Raw genomic sequence first — 13682 nt, forward strand, 5'->3', positions numbered from 1 at the left:
CGGCACTGGGACAGCGCGCTGACGTCAGGAGGAGACGGTACTGGGACAGCGCGCTGACGTCAGGAGGAGACGGTACTGGGACAGCGCGCTGACGTCAGGAGGAGACGGTACTGGGACAGCGTGCTAAATTCAGGAGGAGACGGTACTGGGACAGCGCGCTGACGTCAGGAGGCGACGGTACTGGGACAGCGCGCTGACGTCAGGAGGAGACGGCACTGGGACAGCGCGCTGAAGTCAGGAGGAGACGGTACTGGGACAGCGCGCTGACGTCAGGAGGAGACGGTACTGGGACAGCGCGCTGACGTCAGGAGGAGACGGTACTGGGACAGCGCGCTGACGTCAGGAGGAGACGGTACTGGGACAGCGCGCTGACGTCAGGAGGAGACGGCACTGGGACAGCGCGCTGAAGTCAGGAGGAGACGGTACTGGGACAGCGCGCTGACGTCAGGAGGAGACGGCACTGGGACAGCGCACTGACGTCAGGAGGAGACGGTACTGGGACAGCGCGCTGACGTCAGGAGGAGACGGCACTGGGACAGCGCGTTGACGTCAGGAGGAGACGGTACTGGGACAGCGCGCTGACGTCAGGAGGAGACGGCACTGGGACAGCGCGCTGACGTCAGGAGGAGACGGTACTGGGACAGCGCGCTGACGTCAGGAGGAGACGGCACTGGGACAGCGCGCTGACGTCAGGAGGAGACGGTACTGGGACAGCGCGCTGACGTCAGGAGGAGACGGTGCTGGGACAGCGCGCTGAAGTCAGGAGGAGACGGTACTGGGACAGCGCGCTGACGTCAGGAGGAGACGGTACTGGGACAGCGCGCTGACGTCAGGAGGAGACGGTACTTGGACAGCGCGCTGACGTCAGGAGGAGACGGCACTGGGACAGCGCGCTGACGTCAGGAGGAGACGGTACTCGGACAGCGCGCTGACGTCAGGAGGAGACGGCACTGGGACAGCGCGCTGACGTCAGGAGGAGACGGTACTGGGACAGCGTGCTGAATTCAGGAGGAGACGGTACTGGGACAGCGCGCTGATGTCAGGAGGAGACGGTACTGGGACAGCGCGCTGACGTCAGGAGGAGACGGTACTGGGATAGCGCGCTGACGTCAGGAGGAGACGGTACTTGGACAGCGCGCTGACGTCAGGAGGAGACGGCACTGGGACAGCACGCTGACGTCAGGAGGAGACGGCACTGGGACAGCGCGCTGACGTCAGGAGGAGACGGTACTGGGACAGCGCGCTGACGTCAGGAGGAGACGGTACTGGGACAGCGCGCTGACGTCAGGAGGAGACGGCACTGGGACAGCGCGCTGACGTCAGGAGGAGACGGTACTGGGACAGCGCGCTGACGTCAGGAGGAGATGGTACTGGGACAGCGCGCTGACGTCAGGAGGAGACGGTACTGGGACAGCGTGCTGAATTCAGGAGGAGACGGTACTGGGACAGCGCGCTGACGTCAGGAGGCGACGGTACTGGGACAGCGCGCTGATGTCAGGAGGAGACGGCACTGGGACAGCGCGCAGAAGTCAGGAGGAGACGGTACTGCGACAGCGCGCTGACGTCAGGAGGAGACGGTACTGGGACAGCGCGCTGACGTCAGGAGGAGACGGTACTGGGACACCGCGCTGACGTCAGGAGGAGACGGTACTGGGACAGCGCGCTGACGTCAGGAGGAGACGGCACTGGGACAGCGCGCTGACGTCAGGAGGAGACGGTACTGGGACACCGCGCTGACGTCAGGAGGAGACGGCACTGGGACAGCGCGCTGACGTCAGGAGGAGACGGTACTGGGACAGCGCGCTGACGTCAAGAGGAGACGGTACTGGGACAGCGCGCTGACGTCAGGAGGAGACGGTACTGGGACAGCGCGCTGACGTCAGGAGGAGACGGTACTGGGACAGCGCGCTGACGTCAGGAGGAGACGGTACTGGGACAGCGCGCTGATGTCAGGTGGAGACGGTACTTGGACAGCGCGCTGACGTCAGGAGGAGACGGTACTGGGACAGCGCGCTGACGTCAGGAGGAGACGGTACTGGGACAGCGCGCTGACGTCAGGAGGAGACGGTACTGGGACAGCGCGCTGACGTCAGGAGGAGACGGTACTGGGGCAGCGCGCTGATGTCGCGCTGACGTCAGGAGGAGACGGTACTGGGACAGCGCGCTGACGTCAGGAGGAGACGGTACTGGGGCAGCGCGCTGATGTCAGGTGGAGACGGCACTGGGACAGCGCGCTGATGTCAGGTGGAGACGGTACTTGGACAGCGCGCTGACGTCAGGAGGAGACGGCACTGGGACAGCGCGCTGATGTCAGGTGGAGACGGTACTGGGACAGCGCGCTGACGTCAGGAGGAGACGGTACTGGGACAGCGCGCTGACGTCAGGAGGAGACGGTACTGGGACAGCGCGCTGACGTCAGGAGGAGACGGTACTGGGACAGCGCGCTGACGTCAGGAGGAGACGGTACTGGGGCAGCGCGCTGACGTCAGGTGGAGACGGTACTGGGACAGCGGGCTGAGGTCAGGAGGAGACGGTACTGGGACAGCGCGCTGTCGTCAGGAGGAGACGGTACTGGGACAGCGCGCTGACGTCAGGAGGAGACGGTACTGGGACAGCGCGCTGACGTCAGGAGGAGACGGCACTGGGACAGCGCGCTGACGTCAGGAGGAGACGGTACTGGGACAGCGCGCTGACGTCAGGAGGAGACGGCACTGGGACAGCGCGCTGACGTCAGGAGGAGACGGTACTGGGACAGCGCGCTGACGTCAGGAGGAGACGGCACTGGGACAGCGCGCTGACGTCAGGAGGATACGGTACTGGGACAGGGCGCTGACGTCAGGAGGAGACGGTACTGGGACAGCGCGCTGACGTCAGGAGGAGACGGTACTGGGACAGCGCGCAGGCGTCAGGAGGAGACGGTACTGGGACAGCGCGCTGACGTGAGGTGGAGACGGCACTGGGACAGCGTGCTGACGTCAGGAGGAGACGGTACTGGGACAGCGCGCTGACGTCAGGAGGAGACGGCACTGGGACAGGGCGCTGACGTCAGGAGGAGACGGTACTGGGACAGCGCGCTGACGTCAGGTGGAGACGGTACTGGGGCAGCGCGCTGACGTCAGGAGGAGACGGTACTGGGACAGCGCGCTGACGTCAGGAGGAGACGGTACTGGGGCAGCGCGCTGACGTCAGGTGGAGACGGTACTGGGACAGCGCGCTGACGTCAGGAGGAGACGGTACTGGGGCAGCGCGCTGACGTCAGGTGGAGACGGTACTGGGACAGCGCGCTGACGTCAGGAGGAGACAGTACTGGGACAGCGCGCTGACGTCAGGAGGAGACAGTACTGGGACAGCGCGCTGACGTCAGGAGGAGACGGCGCTGGGACAGCGCGCTGAAGTCAGGAGGAGACGGTACTGGGACAGCGCGCTGACGTCAGGAGGAGACGGTACTCGGACAGCGCGCTGACGTCAGGAGGAGACGGTACTCGGACAGCGCGCTGACGTCAGGAGGAGACGGCACTGGGACAGCGCGCTGACGTCAGGAGGAGACGGTACTGGGACAGCGTGCTGAATTCAGGAGGAGACGGTACTGGGACAGCGCGCTGATGTCAGGAGGAGACGGTACTGGGACAGCGCGCTGACGTCAGGAGATGACGGTACTGGGACAGCGCGCTGACGTCAGGAGGAGACGGTACTTGTACAGCGCGCTGACGTCAGGAGGAGACGGCACTGGGACAGCGCGCTGACGTCAGGAGGAGACGGCACTGGGACAGCGCGCTGACGTCAGGAGGAGACGGTACTGGGGCAGCGCGCTGACGTCAGGAGGAGACGGTACTGGGACTGCGCGCTGACGTCAGGAGGAGACGGTACTGGGACAGCGCGCTGACGTCAGGCGGAGACGGTACTGGGACAGGGCGCTGACGTCAGGAGGAGACGGTACTGGGGCAGCGCGCTGACGTCTGGTGGAGACGGTACTGGGACAGCGCGCTGACGTCAGGAGGAGACGGTACTGGGACAGCGCGCTGACGTCAGGAGGAGACGGTACTGGGGCAGCGCGCTGACGTCAGGTGGAGACGGTACTGGGACAGCGCGCTGACGTCAGGAGGAGACGGTACTGGGACAGCGCGCTGACGTCAGGAGGGGACGGTACTGGGACAGCGCGCTGAAGTCAGGAGGAGACGGTACTGGGACAGCGCGCTGACGTCAGGAGGAGACGGCACTGGGGCAGCGCGCTGACGTCAGGAGGAGACGGTACTGGGACAGCGCGCTGACATCAGGAGGAGACGGTACTGGGACAGCGCGCTGACGTCAGGAGGAGACGGCACTGGGACAGCGCGCTGACGTCAGGAGGAGACGGCACTGGGGCAGGGCGCTGACGTCAGGAGGAGACGGTACTGGGACAGCGCGCTGACGTCAGGAGGAGACGGCACTGGGGCAGGGCGCTGACGTCAGGAGGAGACGGTACTGGGACAGCGCGCTGACGTCAGGAGGAGACGGTACTGAGACAGCGCGCTGACGTCAGGAGGAGACGGTACTGGGACAGCGCGCTGACGTCAGGAGGAGACGGCACTGGGACAGCCCGCTGACACCAGGAGGAGACGGCACTGGGACAGCGCGCTGACACCAGGAGGAGACGGTACTGGGACAGCGCGCTGACGTCAGGAGGAGTCGGTACTGGGACAGGGCGCTGACGTCAGGAGGAGACGGTACTGGGACAGCGCGCTGACGTCAGGAGGAGACGGTACTGGGACAGCGCGCTGACGTCAGGAGGAGACGGTACTGGGACAGCGCGCTGACGTCAGTAGGAGACGGTACTGGGACAGCGCTCTGACGTCAGGAGGAGACGGTACTGGGACAGCGCGCTGACGTCTGGAGGAGACGGTACTGGAACAGCGCGCTGACGTCAGAAGGAGACGGTACTGGGACAGCGCGCTGACGTCAGGAGGAGACGGCACTGGGACAGCGCGCTGACGTCAGGAGGAGGCGGTACTGGGACAGCGCGCTGACGTCAGGAGGAGACGGTACTGGGACAGCGCGCTGACGTCAGGAGGAGACGGCACTGAGACAGCGCGCTGACGTCAGGAGGAGACGGGACTGGGACAGCGCGCTGACGTCAGGAGGAGATGGTACTGGGACAGCGCGCTGACGTCAGGAGGAGACGGTACTGGGACAGCGCGCTGACGTCAGGAGGAGACGGTACTGGGAGAGCGCGCTGACGTCAGGAGGAGACGGCACTGGGGCAGCGCGCTGACGTCAGGAGGAGACGGTACTGGGAAAGCGCGCTGACGTCAGGAGGAGACGGTACTGGGACAGCGCGCTGACGTCAGGAGGAGACGGTACTGGGACAGGGCGCTGACGTCAGGAGGAGACGGTACTGAGACAGCGCGCTGACGTCAGGAGGAGACGGTACTGGGACAGCGCGCTGACGTCAGGAGGAGACGGTACTGGGACAGCGCGCTGACGTCAGGAGGAGACGGTACTGGGACAGCGCGCTGACGTCAGGAGGAGACGGTACTGGGACAGGGCGCTGACGTCAGGAGGAGACGGTACTGGGACAGCGCGCTGACACCAGGAGGAGACGGTACTGGGACAGCGCGCTGACGTCAGGAGGAGTCGGTACTGGGACAGCGCGCTGACACCAGGAGGAGACGGTACTGGGACAGCGCGCTGACGTCAGGAGGAGTCGGTACTGGGACAGCGCGCTGACGTCAGGAGGAGACGGCACTGGGACAGCGCGCTGACGTCAGGAGGAGACGGTACTGGGACAGCGCGCTGACGTCAGGAGGAGACGGTACTGGGACAGGGCGCTGACGTCAGGAGGAGACGGTACTGAGACAGCGCGCTGACGTCAGGAGGAGACGGTACTGGGACAGCGCGCTGACGTCAGGAGGAGACGGTACTGGGACAGCGCGCTGACGTCAGGAGGAGACGGTACTGGGACAGCGCGCTGACGTCAGGAGGAGACGGTACTGGGACAGGGCGCTGACGTCAGGAGGAGACGGTACTGGGACAGCGCGCTGACACCAGGAGGAGACGGTACTGGGACAGCGCGCTGACGTCAGGAGGAGTCGGTACTGGGACAGCGCGCTGACACCAGGAGGAGACGGTACTGGGACAGCGCGCTGACGTCAGGAGGAGTCGGTACTGGGACAGCGCGCTGACGTCAGGAGGAGACGGCACTGGGACAGCGCGCTGACGTCAGGAGGAGACGGTACTGGGACAGCGCGCTGACGTCAGGAGGAGACGGTACTGGGACAGCGCGCTGACGTCAGTAGGAGACGGTACTGGGACAGCGCTCTGACGTCAGGAGGAGACGGTACTGGGACAGCGCGCTGACGTCAGGAGGAGACGGTACTGGGACAGCGCGCTGACGTCAGGAGGAGATGGTACTGGGACAGCGCGCTGACGTCAGGAGGAGACGGTACTGGGACAGCGCGCTGACGTCAGGAGGAGACGGTACTGGGACAGCGCGCTGACGTCAGGAGGAGACGGTACTGGGAGAGCGCGCTGACGTCAGGAGGAGACGGCACTGGGGCAGCGCGCTGACGTCAGGAGGAGACGGTACTGTGACAGCGCGCTGACGTCAGGAGGAGACGGTACTGAGACAGCGCGCTGACGTCAGGAGGAGACGGTACTGGGAAAGCGCGCTGACGTCAGGAGGAGACGGTACTGGGACAGGGCGCTGACGTCAGGAGGGGACGGTACAGGGACAGCGCGCTGACGTCAGGAGGAGACGGTACTGGGACAGCACGCTGACGTCAGGAGGGGACGGTACAGGGACAGCGCGCTGACGTCAGGAGGAGACGGTACTGGGACAGCGCTCTGACGTCAGGAGGAGACGGTACTGGGACAGCGCGCTGACGTCAGGAGGAGACGGTACTGGGACAGCGCTCTGACGTCAGGAGGAGACGGTACTGGGACAGCGCGCTGACGTCAGGAGGAGACGGTACTGGGACTGCGCGCTGACGTCAGGAGGAGACGGTACTGGGACAGCGCGCTGACGTCAGGAGGAGACGGTACTGAGACAGCGCGCTGACGTCAGGAGGAGACGGTACTGGGACAGCGCGCTGGCGTCAGGAGGAGACGGTACTGGGACAGCGCGCTGGCGTCAGGAGGAGACGGTACTGGGACAGCGCGCTGACGTCAGGAGGAGACGGTACTGGGACAGCGCGCTGACGTCAGGAGGAGACGGTACTGGGACAGCGCGCTGACGTCAGGAGGAGACGGTACTGGGACAGCGCGCTGACGTCAGGAGGAGACGGTACTGGGACAGCGCGCTGACGTCAGGAGGAGACGGTACTGGGACAGCGCGCTGACGTCAGGAGGAGACGGTACTGGGACAGCGCGCTGACGTCAGGAGGAGACGGCACTGGGACTGCGCTCTGACGTCAGGAGGAGACGGTACTGGGACAGCGCGCTGACGTCAGGAGGAGACGGCACTGGGACAGCGCGCTGACGTCAGGAGGAGACGGTACTGGGACAGCGCGCTGACGTCAGGAGGAGACGGCACTGGGACAGCGCGCTGACGTCAAGAGGAGACGGCACTGGGACAGCGCGCTGACGTCAGGAGGAGACGGTACTGGGACAGCGCGCTGACGTCAGGAGGAGACGGCACTGGGACTGCGCTCTGACGTCAGGAGGAGACGGTACTGGGACAACGCACTGACGTCAGGAGGAGACGGCACTGGGACAGCGCGCTGACATCAGGAGGAGACGGTACTGGGACAGCGCGCTGACGTCAGGAGGAGACGGTACTGGGACAGCGCGCTGACGTCAGGAGGAGACGGTACTGGGACAGCGCTCTGACGTCAGGAGGAGACGGTACTGGGACAGCGCGCTGACGTCAGGAGGAGACGGTACTGGGACAGCGCGCTGACGTCTGGAGGAGACGGTACTGGGACAGCGCGCTGACGTCAGGAGGAGACGGTACTGGGACAGCGCGCTGACGTCTGGAGGAGACGGTACTGGGACAGCGCGCTGACGTCAGGAGGAGACGGTACTGGGACAGCGCGCTGACGTCAGGAGGAGACGGTACTGGGACAGCGCGCTGACGTCAGGAGGAGACGGTACTGGGACAGCGCGCTGACGTCTGGAGGAGACGGTACTGGAACAGCGCGATGACGTCAGAAGGAGACGGTACTGGGACAGCGCGCTGACGTCAGGAGGAGACGGCACTGGGACAGCGCGCTGACGTCAGGAGGAGGCGGTACTGGGACAGCGCGCTGACGTCAGGAGGAGACGGCACTGGGACAGCGCGCTGACGTCAGGAGGAGACGGCGCTGAGACAGCGCGCTGACGTCAGGAGGAGACGGCACTGGGACAGCGCGCTGACGTCAGGAGGAGACGGCGCTGAGACAGCGCGCTGACGTCAGGAGGAGACGGCACTGGGACAGCGCGCTGACGTCAGGAGGAGACGGCACTGAGACAGCGCGCTGACGTCAGGAGGAGACGGGACTGGGACAGCGCGCTGACGTCAGGAGGAGACGGCACTGAGACAGCGCGCTGACGTCAGGAGGAGACGGTACTGGGAAAGCGCGCTGACGTCAGGAGGAGACGGCACTGGGACAGCGCGCTGACGTCAGGAGGAGACGGTACTGGGACAGCGCGCTGACGTCAGGAGGAGACGGCACTGGGACAGCGCGCTGACGTCAGGAGGAGACGGTACTGGGACAGCGCGCTGACGTCAGGAGGAGACGGTACTGGGACAGGGCGCTGACGTCAGGAGGAGACGGTAATGGGACAGCGCGCTGACGTCAGGAGGAGACGGTACTGGGACAGCGCGCTGACGTGAGGAGGAGACGGTCCTGGGACAGCGCGCTGACGTCAGGAGGAGACGGTACTGGGACAGCGCGCTGACGTCAGGAGGAGACGGTACTGGGACAGCGCGCTGTCGTCAGGAGGAGACGGTACTGGGACAGCGCGCTGACGTCAGGAGGAGACGGTACTGGGACAGCGCGCTGACGTCAGGAGGAGACGGTACTGGGACTGCGCGCTGACGTCAGGAGGAGACGGTACTGGGACAGCGCGCTGACGTCAGGAGGAGACGGTACTGGGACAGCGCGCTGACGTCAGGAGGAGACGGTACTGGGACAGCGCGCTGACGTCAGGAGGAGACGGTACTGAGACAGCGCGCTGACGTCAGGAGGAGACGGTACTGGGACAGCGCGCTGGCGTCAGGAGGAGACGGTACTGGGACAGCGCGCTGACGTCAGGAGGAGACGGTACTGGGACAGCGCGCTGACGTCAGGAGGAGACGGTACTGGGACAGCGCGCTGACGTCAGGAGGAGACGGTACTGGGACAGCGCGCTGACGTCAGGAGGAGACGGTACTGGGACAGCGCGCTGACGTCAGGAGGAGACGGTACTGGGACAGCGCGCTGACGTCAGGAGGAGACGGCACTGGGACTGCGCTCTGACGTCAGGAGGAGACGGTACTGGGACAGCGCGCTGACGTCAGGAGGAGACGGCACTGGGACAGCGCGCTGACGTCAGGAGGAGACGGTACTGGGACAGCGCGCTGACGTCAGGAGGAGACGGCACTGGGACAGCGCGCTGACGTCAGGAGGAGACGGTACTGGGACAGCGCGCTGACGTCAGGAGGAGACGGTACTGGGACAGCGCGCTGACGTCAGGAGGAGACGGTACTGGGACAGCGCGCTGACGTCAGGAGGAGACGGTACTGGGACAGCGCGCTGACGTCAGGAGGAGACGGTACTGGGACAGCGCGCTGACGTCAGGAGGAGACGGTACTGGGACAGCGCGCTGACGTCAGGAGGAGACGGCACTGGGACTGCGCTCTGACGTCAGGAGGAGACGGTACTGGGACAACGCACTGACGTCAGGAGGAGACGGTACTGGGACAGCGCGCTGACATCAGGAGGAGACGGTACTGGGACAGCGCGCTGACGTCAGGAGGAGACGGTACTGGGACAGCACGCTGACGTCAGGAGGAGACGGCACTGGGACAGCGCGCTGAAGCCTAACTGGTGGCCTCGTGAGTCAAGCTATCAGTTGGTGGCAAAACACCGCACGGAAATGGAGAAGAAAGCGGTTGCGGGCAGGTAACTTTGCGCATTGCCCGTCTGTTTCGTCGCACAACAGAACCATCAGCCAGACGCACAACATAGGAGCGGGGCGCAGCCTGTCGAACAATGACAGCTGGAGCAGACCAGCCACCATCCGGTATCTTGATCCTGACAGTGTCTGCCGCGCATAACACGGGCAAATCGGTGGCATGAGCATCATAGCCCTTTTTGTGCCGGTCTCGGAGCTGCTGCAGCTTCTGCAGCACCGGGAGGTGATCCAGGTCGGGCAGGTATATGACTGGAAGCGTCGTCCGCAGGTCCCTGTTCATCAGGAGTTGAGCCGGTGTCATGCAAGTGGACAGTGGGGTCGCCCTGTACACAAGCAGCGCGAGGTAGATGTCAGAAGCAGAATCCGCGGCCTTGCAGATGAGCTGTTTCACAATGTGCCCCCCTTTTTCAACCTTCCCATTGGACTGCGGATAGTGTGGGCTGGAAGTGACATGTCTGAAATGGTATGACTTGGCAAACATAGACCACTCGTGGCTGTTGAAGCACGGGCCATTGTCACCATGACAGTGAGTGGGATACCATGCCTGGAGAACGTCTCCTTACAGGCCTTGATGACGGTCCGAGATCTGAGGTCTGAGAGCTTCACGACTTCAGGGTAATTGGAGAAATAGTCAATAATCAACATGTAGTCACGACCATTCGCACGAACCAACCTTGGACCACAGGGAGCTTTCATGCTGCTGGAGCGTCTCCTTGCTCTGCGCTGGCCGGAAGCGTTGACAGGTCGCACAGTTGAGGACCATGTTCGAGATGTCCTGGCTAATCCCGGGCCAGTAGACAGCCTGCCTGGCTCTGCGTCTGCACTTCTCGGCGCCCAGGTGTCCCTCATGGATTTGGCGGAGCACCAAGCTCTGGAGACTGAGTGGAATGACAATCCGGTCCAGCTTGAGGAGGATTCCATCAATCACCGTCAGGTCGTCCTTGACATTGTAAAATTGAGGGCACTGCCCGTTCTGCCAGCCATTGGCGAGGTGGTGCACGACACGCTGCAACAGGGGGTCTTTGGCTGTCTCCTCGCGGATACGAACCACCTTCTCATCAGACGCCGGGAGGGTGCTAGCACACAGCTGCACCTGTGACTCAACCTGTGACCCTGTCTGCACCAATGGTGCCGAGAAGGAGATGGTGTGCACATCATCAACAATCTGTCCTGGTCCACTCACGTCGCCGCTATCACTAAGAAAGCACAACAGCGCCGATACTTCCTCAGGAAACTAAGGAAATTTGGCATATCCACATTGATTCTTAGCAATTTTTATAAATGCACTCATAGATTATTGATGTATTCATGGTTTTAGGTGCAAATTGAATTCATAGCTAAAGAGCGAAATTATTAAAGATGTCTTGACTGTGTGAATTCAGTCATTGTTGTAGATAATGAATCAACTATTGACCTCTCGTTTCTTGACTGTGAAAATTTGGACATTGTTTCAGTGAATGTTTCATGTAATGAATTGACTATTGTATTTCAGTGCATTTATCAATAAAAATGTATCAACTAATTCATTACAACAAGGGTCTATGGCCAGCTGTGGCGTGAGAAACCTGTTTTTATGACACTGTGCATGTAAATGATGAACTAACTTTGACAGACACCAGTCAATCTTCAGCAATGGCCCATGTTTGATCAATAAATCACCCTTAGTAACGGACATCCAGTTCAACAAACCAGGAGGTCTCAGCCGATAATTAGAAACCAATGAGAGTAAATGAGGGATTAGACCATAGATAAGGATTTCCTTAAAGTAAGACCTCGTGGTCGAGGTCTCATTTCTGAATTTCTGCCTTCATGAATTCTTGAATCACCCTATTCGTTTATTTTGAAGTGATTGCTTTATGCTTTAATGTTTAATGCTTTTCTCTGCCATGTATTCGACCCCTTTATGTATCGTTTGATATTTTGTTTCTGAGTTTTGATGCAGTTCATATGCAAGTGTTATTAGCTGGATAATTGGCAATAAAGTTGTATTTTTGACACCGCCAATCAACCGGACAATTGAGTCTTATTAGAAGAAGGTAAAACAAGAGCCCCGACAATTTGGCGAGCCAGCCAGGAGTACCAGGAGGAAGAGACTGAACACAAGACCGAGGCATCAGGCAGCGGAGCTGGAGAACCAAGGTAAGAGACCCACACATCTGTGACCGCTTAGAGTTGGGCGACTTCCTCCGCACTCCTTACGAACATGTCCAGCTTGAAATTGGCCCAAGTCTCAGTAACAGGCCGACATCTGACGATGGTATATATGTATTATATGGCAGTATATTAAAAATATTGCGATCCTTCCGAATAAAGAATAGTCGACAACTTGAGGCCCGGGGTTAGAAAATATGGTTTCAGAGTTGAAATGGTGGCTGAGAATCTGCCGACGACCTCGAGGGATGGCTGAGCTCCACCAGATATTTCCTCTGAAAAAAATAAATTGACAGTACCCAATTCATTTTTTCCAATTAAGGGGCAATTTAGCGTGGCCAATCCACCTACCCTGCAGGTCTTTGGGTTGTGGGGGTGAAATCCATAGAAACACAGGGAGAATGTGAAAACTCCACATGGACAGTGACCCAGAGCAGGGATCGAACCTGGGACCTCGGTGCAGTGAGGCAGCAGTGTTCACCACTGCACCACCGTGCTGCCCTACACCAGATATTTCTGCAGAAGAAATGTGTCAGATAACAAAGAGTTCCATAGAACAGCGATTGGAATTGACCAAACCTGGTACAGAGATTGAACAGAAATTTTTACTGTACAATATTTCCAAAGGACAATGGCCCCTTAATGATATAAGGAGAGTTTGGGGAACAGCTATCCGTATGAGAGATAAAGAAAACAGAGCAAATGGTCCCTGATTGTAATCATAGTATTTACAATGCAGAAGGAGACCATTCGGCCCATCGTGTCTGCACCGGCTCTTTGAAAGAGCACCCTACCCAAGCCCACACCTCCACCCTATCCCCATAATCCCACAACCCAGTAACCCCACCCAACACTAAGGGCAATTTTAGACACTAAGGGCAATTTATCACGGCCAATCCACCTAACCTGCACATCTTTGGACTGTGGGAGGAAACCGGAGCACCCGGAGGAAACCCACGCACACACGGGGAGGACGTGCAGACTCCGCACAGACAGTGACCCAAGCCGGGAATCGAACCTGGGACCCTGGAGCTGTGAAGAACTTGTGCTAACTATAGAACAATACAGCGCAGTACAGGCCCTTCGGCCCACGATGTTGCACCGAAACAAAAGCTATCTAACCTACACTATGCCATTATCATCCATATGCTTATCCAATAAACTTTTAAATGCCCTCAATGTTGGCGAGTTCACTACTGTAGCAGGTAGGGCATTCCACGGTCTCACTACTCTTTGCGTAAAGAACCTACCTCTGACCTCTGTCCTATATTTATTACCCCTCAGTTTAAAGCTATGTCCCCTCGTGCCAGCCATTTCCATCCGCGGGAGAAGGCTCTCACTGTCCACCCTATCTAACCCCCTGATCATTTTGTATGCCTCTATTAAGTCTCCTCTTAACCTTCTTCTCTCCAACGAAAACAACCTCAAGTCCATCAGCCTTTCCTCATAAGATTTTCCCT

This window comes from Scyliorhinus torazame, chromosome 4 (assembly GCF_047496885.1).
Source record: "Scyliorhinus torazame isolate Kashiwa2021f chromosome 4, sScyTor2.1, whole genome shotgun sequence".
NCBI lineage: Eukaryota > Metazoa > Chordata > Chondrichthyes > Carcharhiniformes > Scyliorhinidae > Scyliorhinus > Scyliorhinus torazame.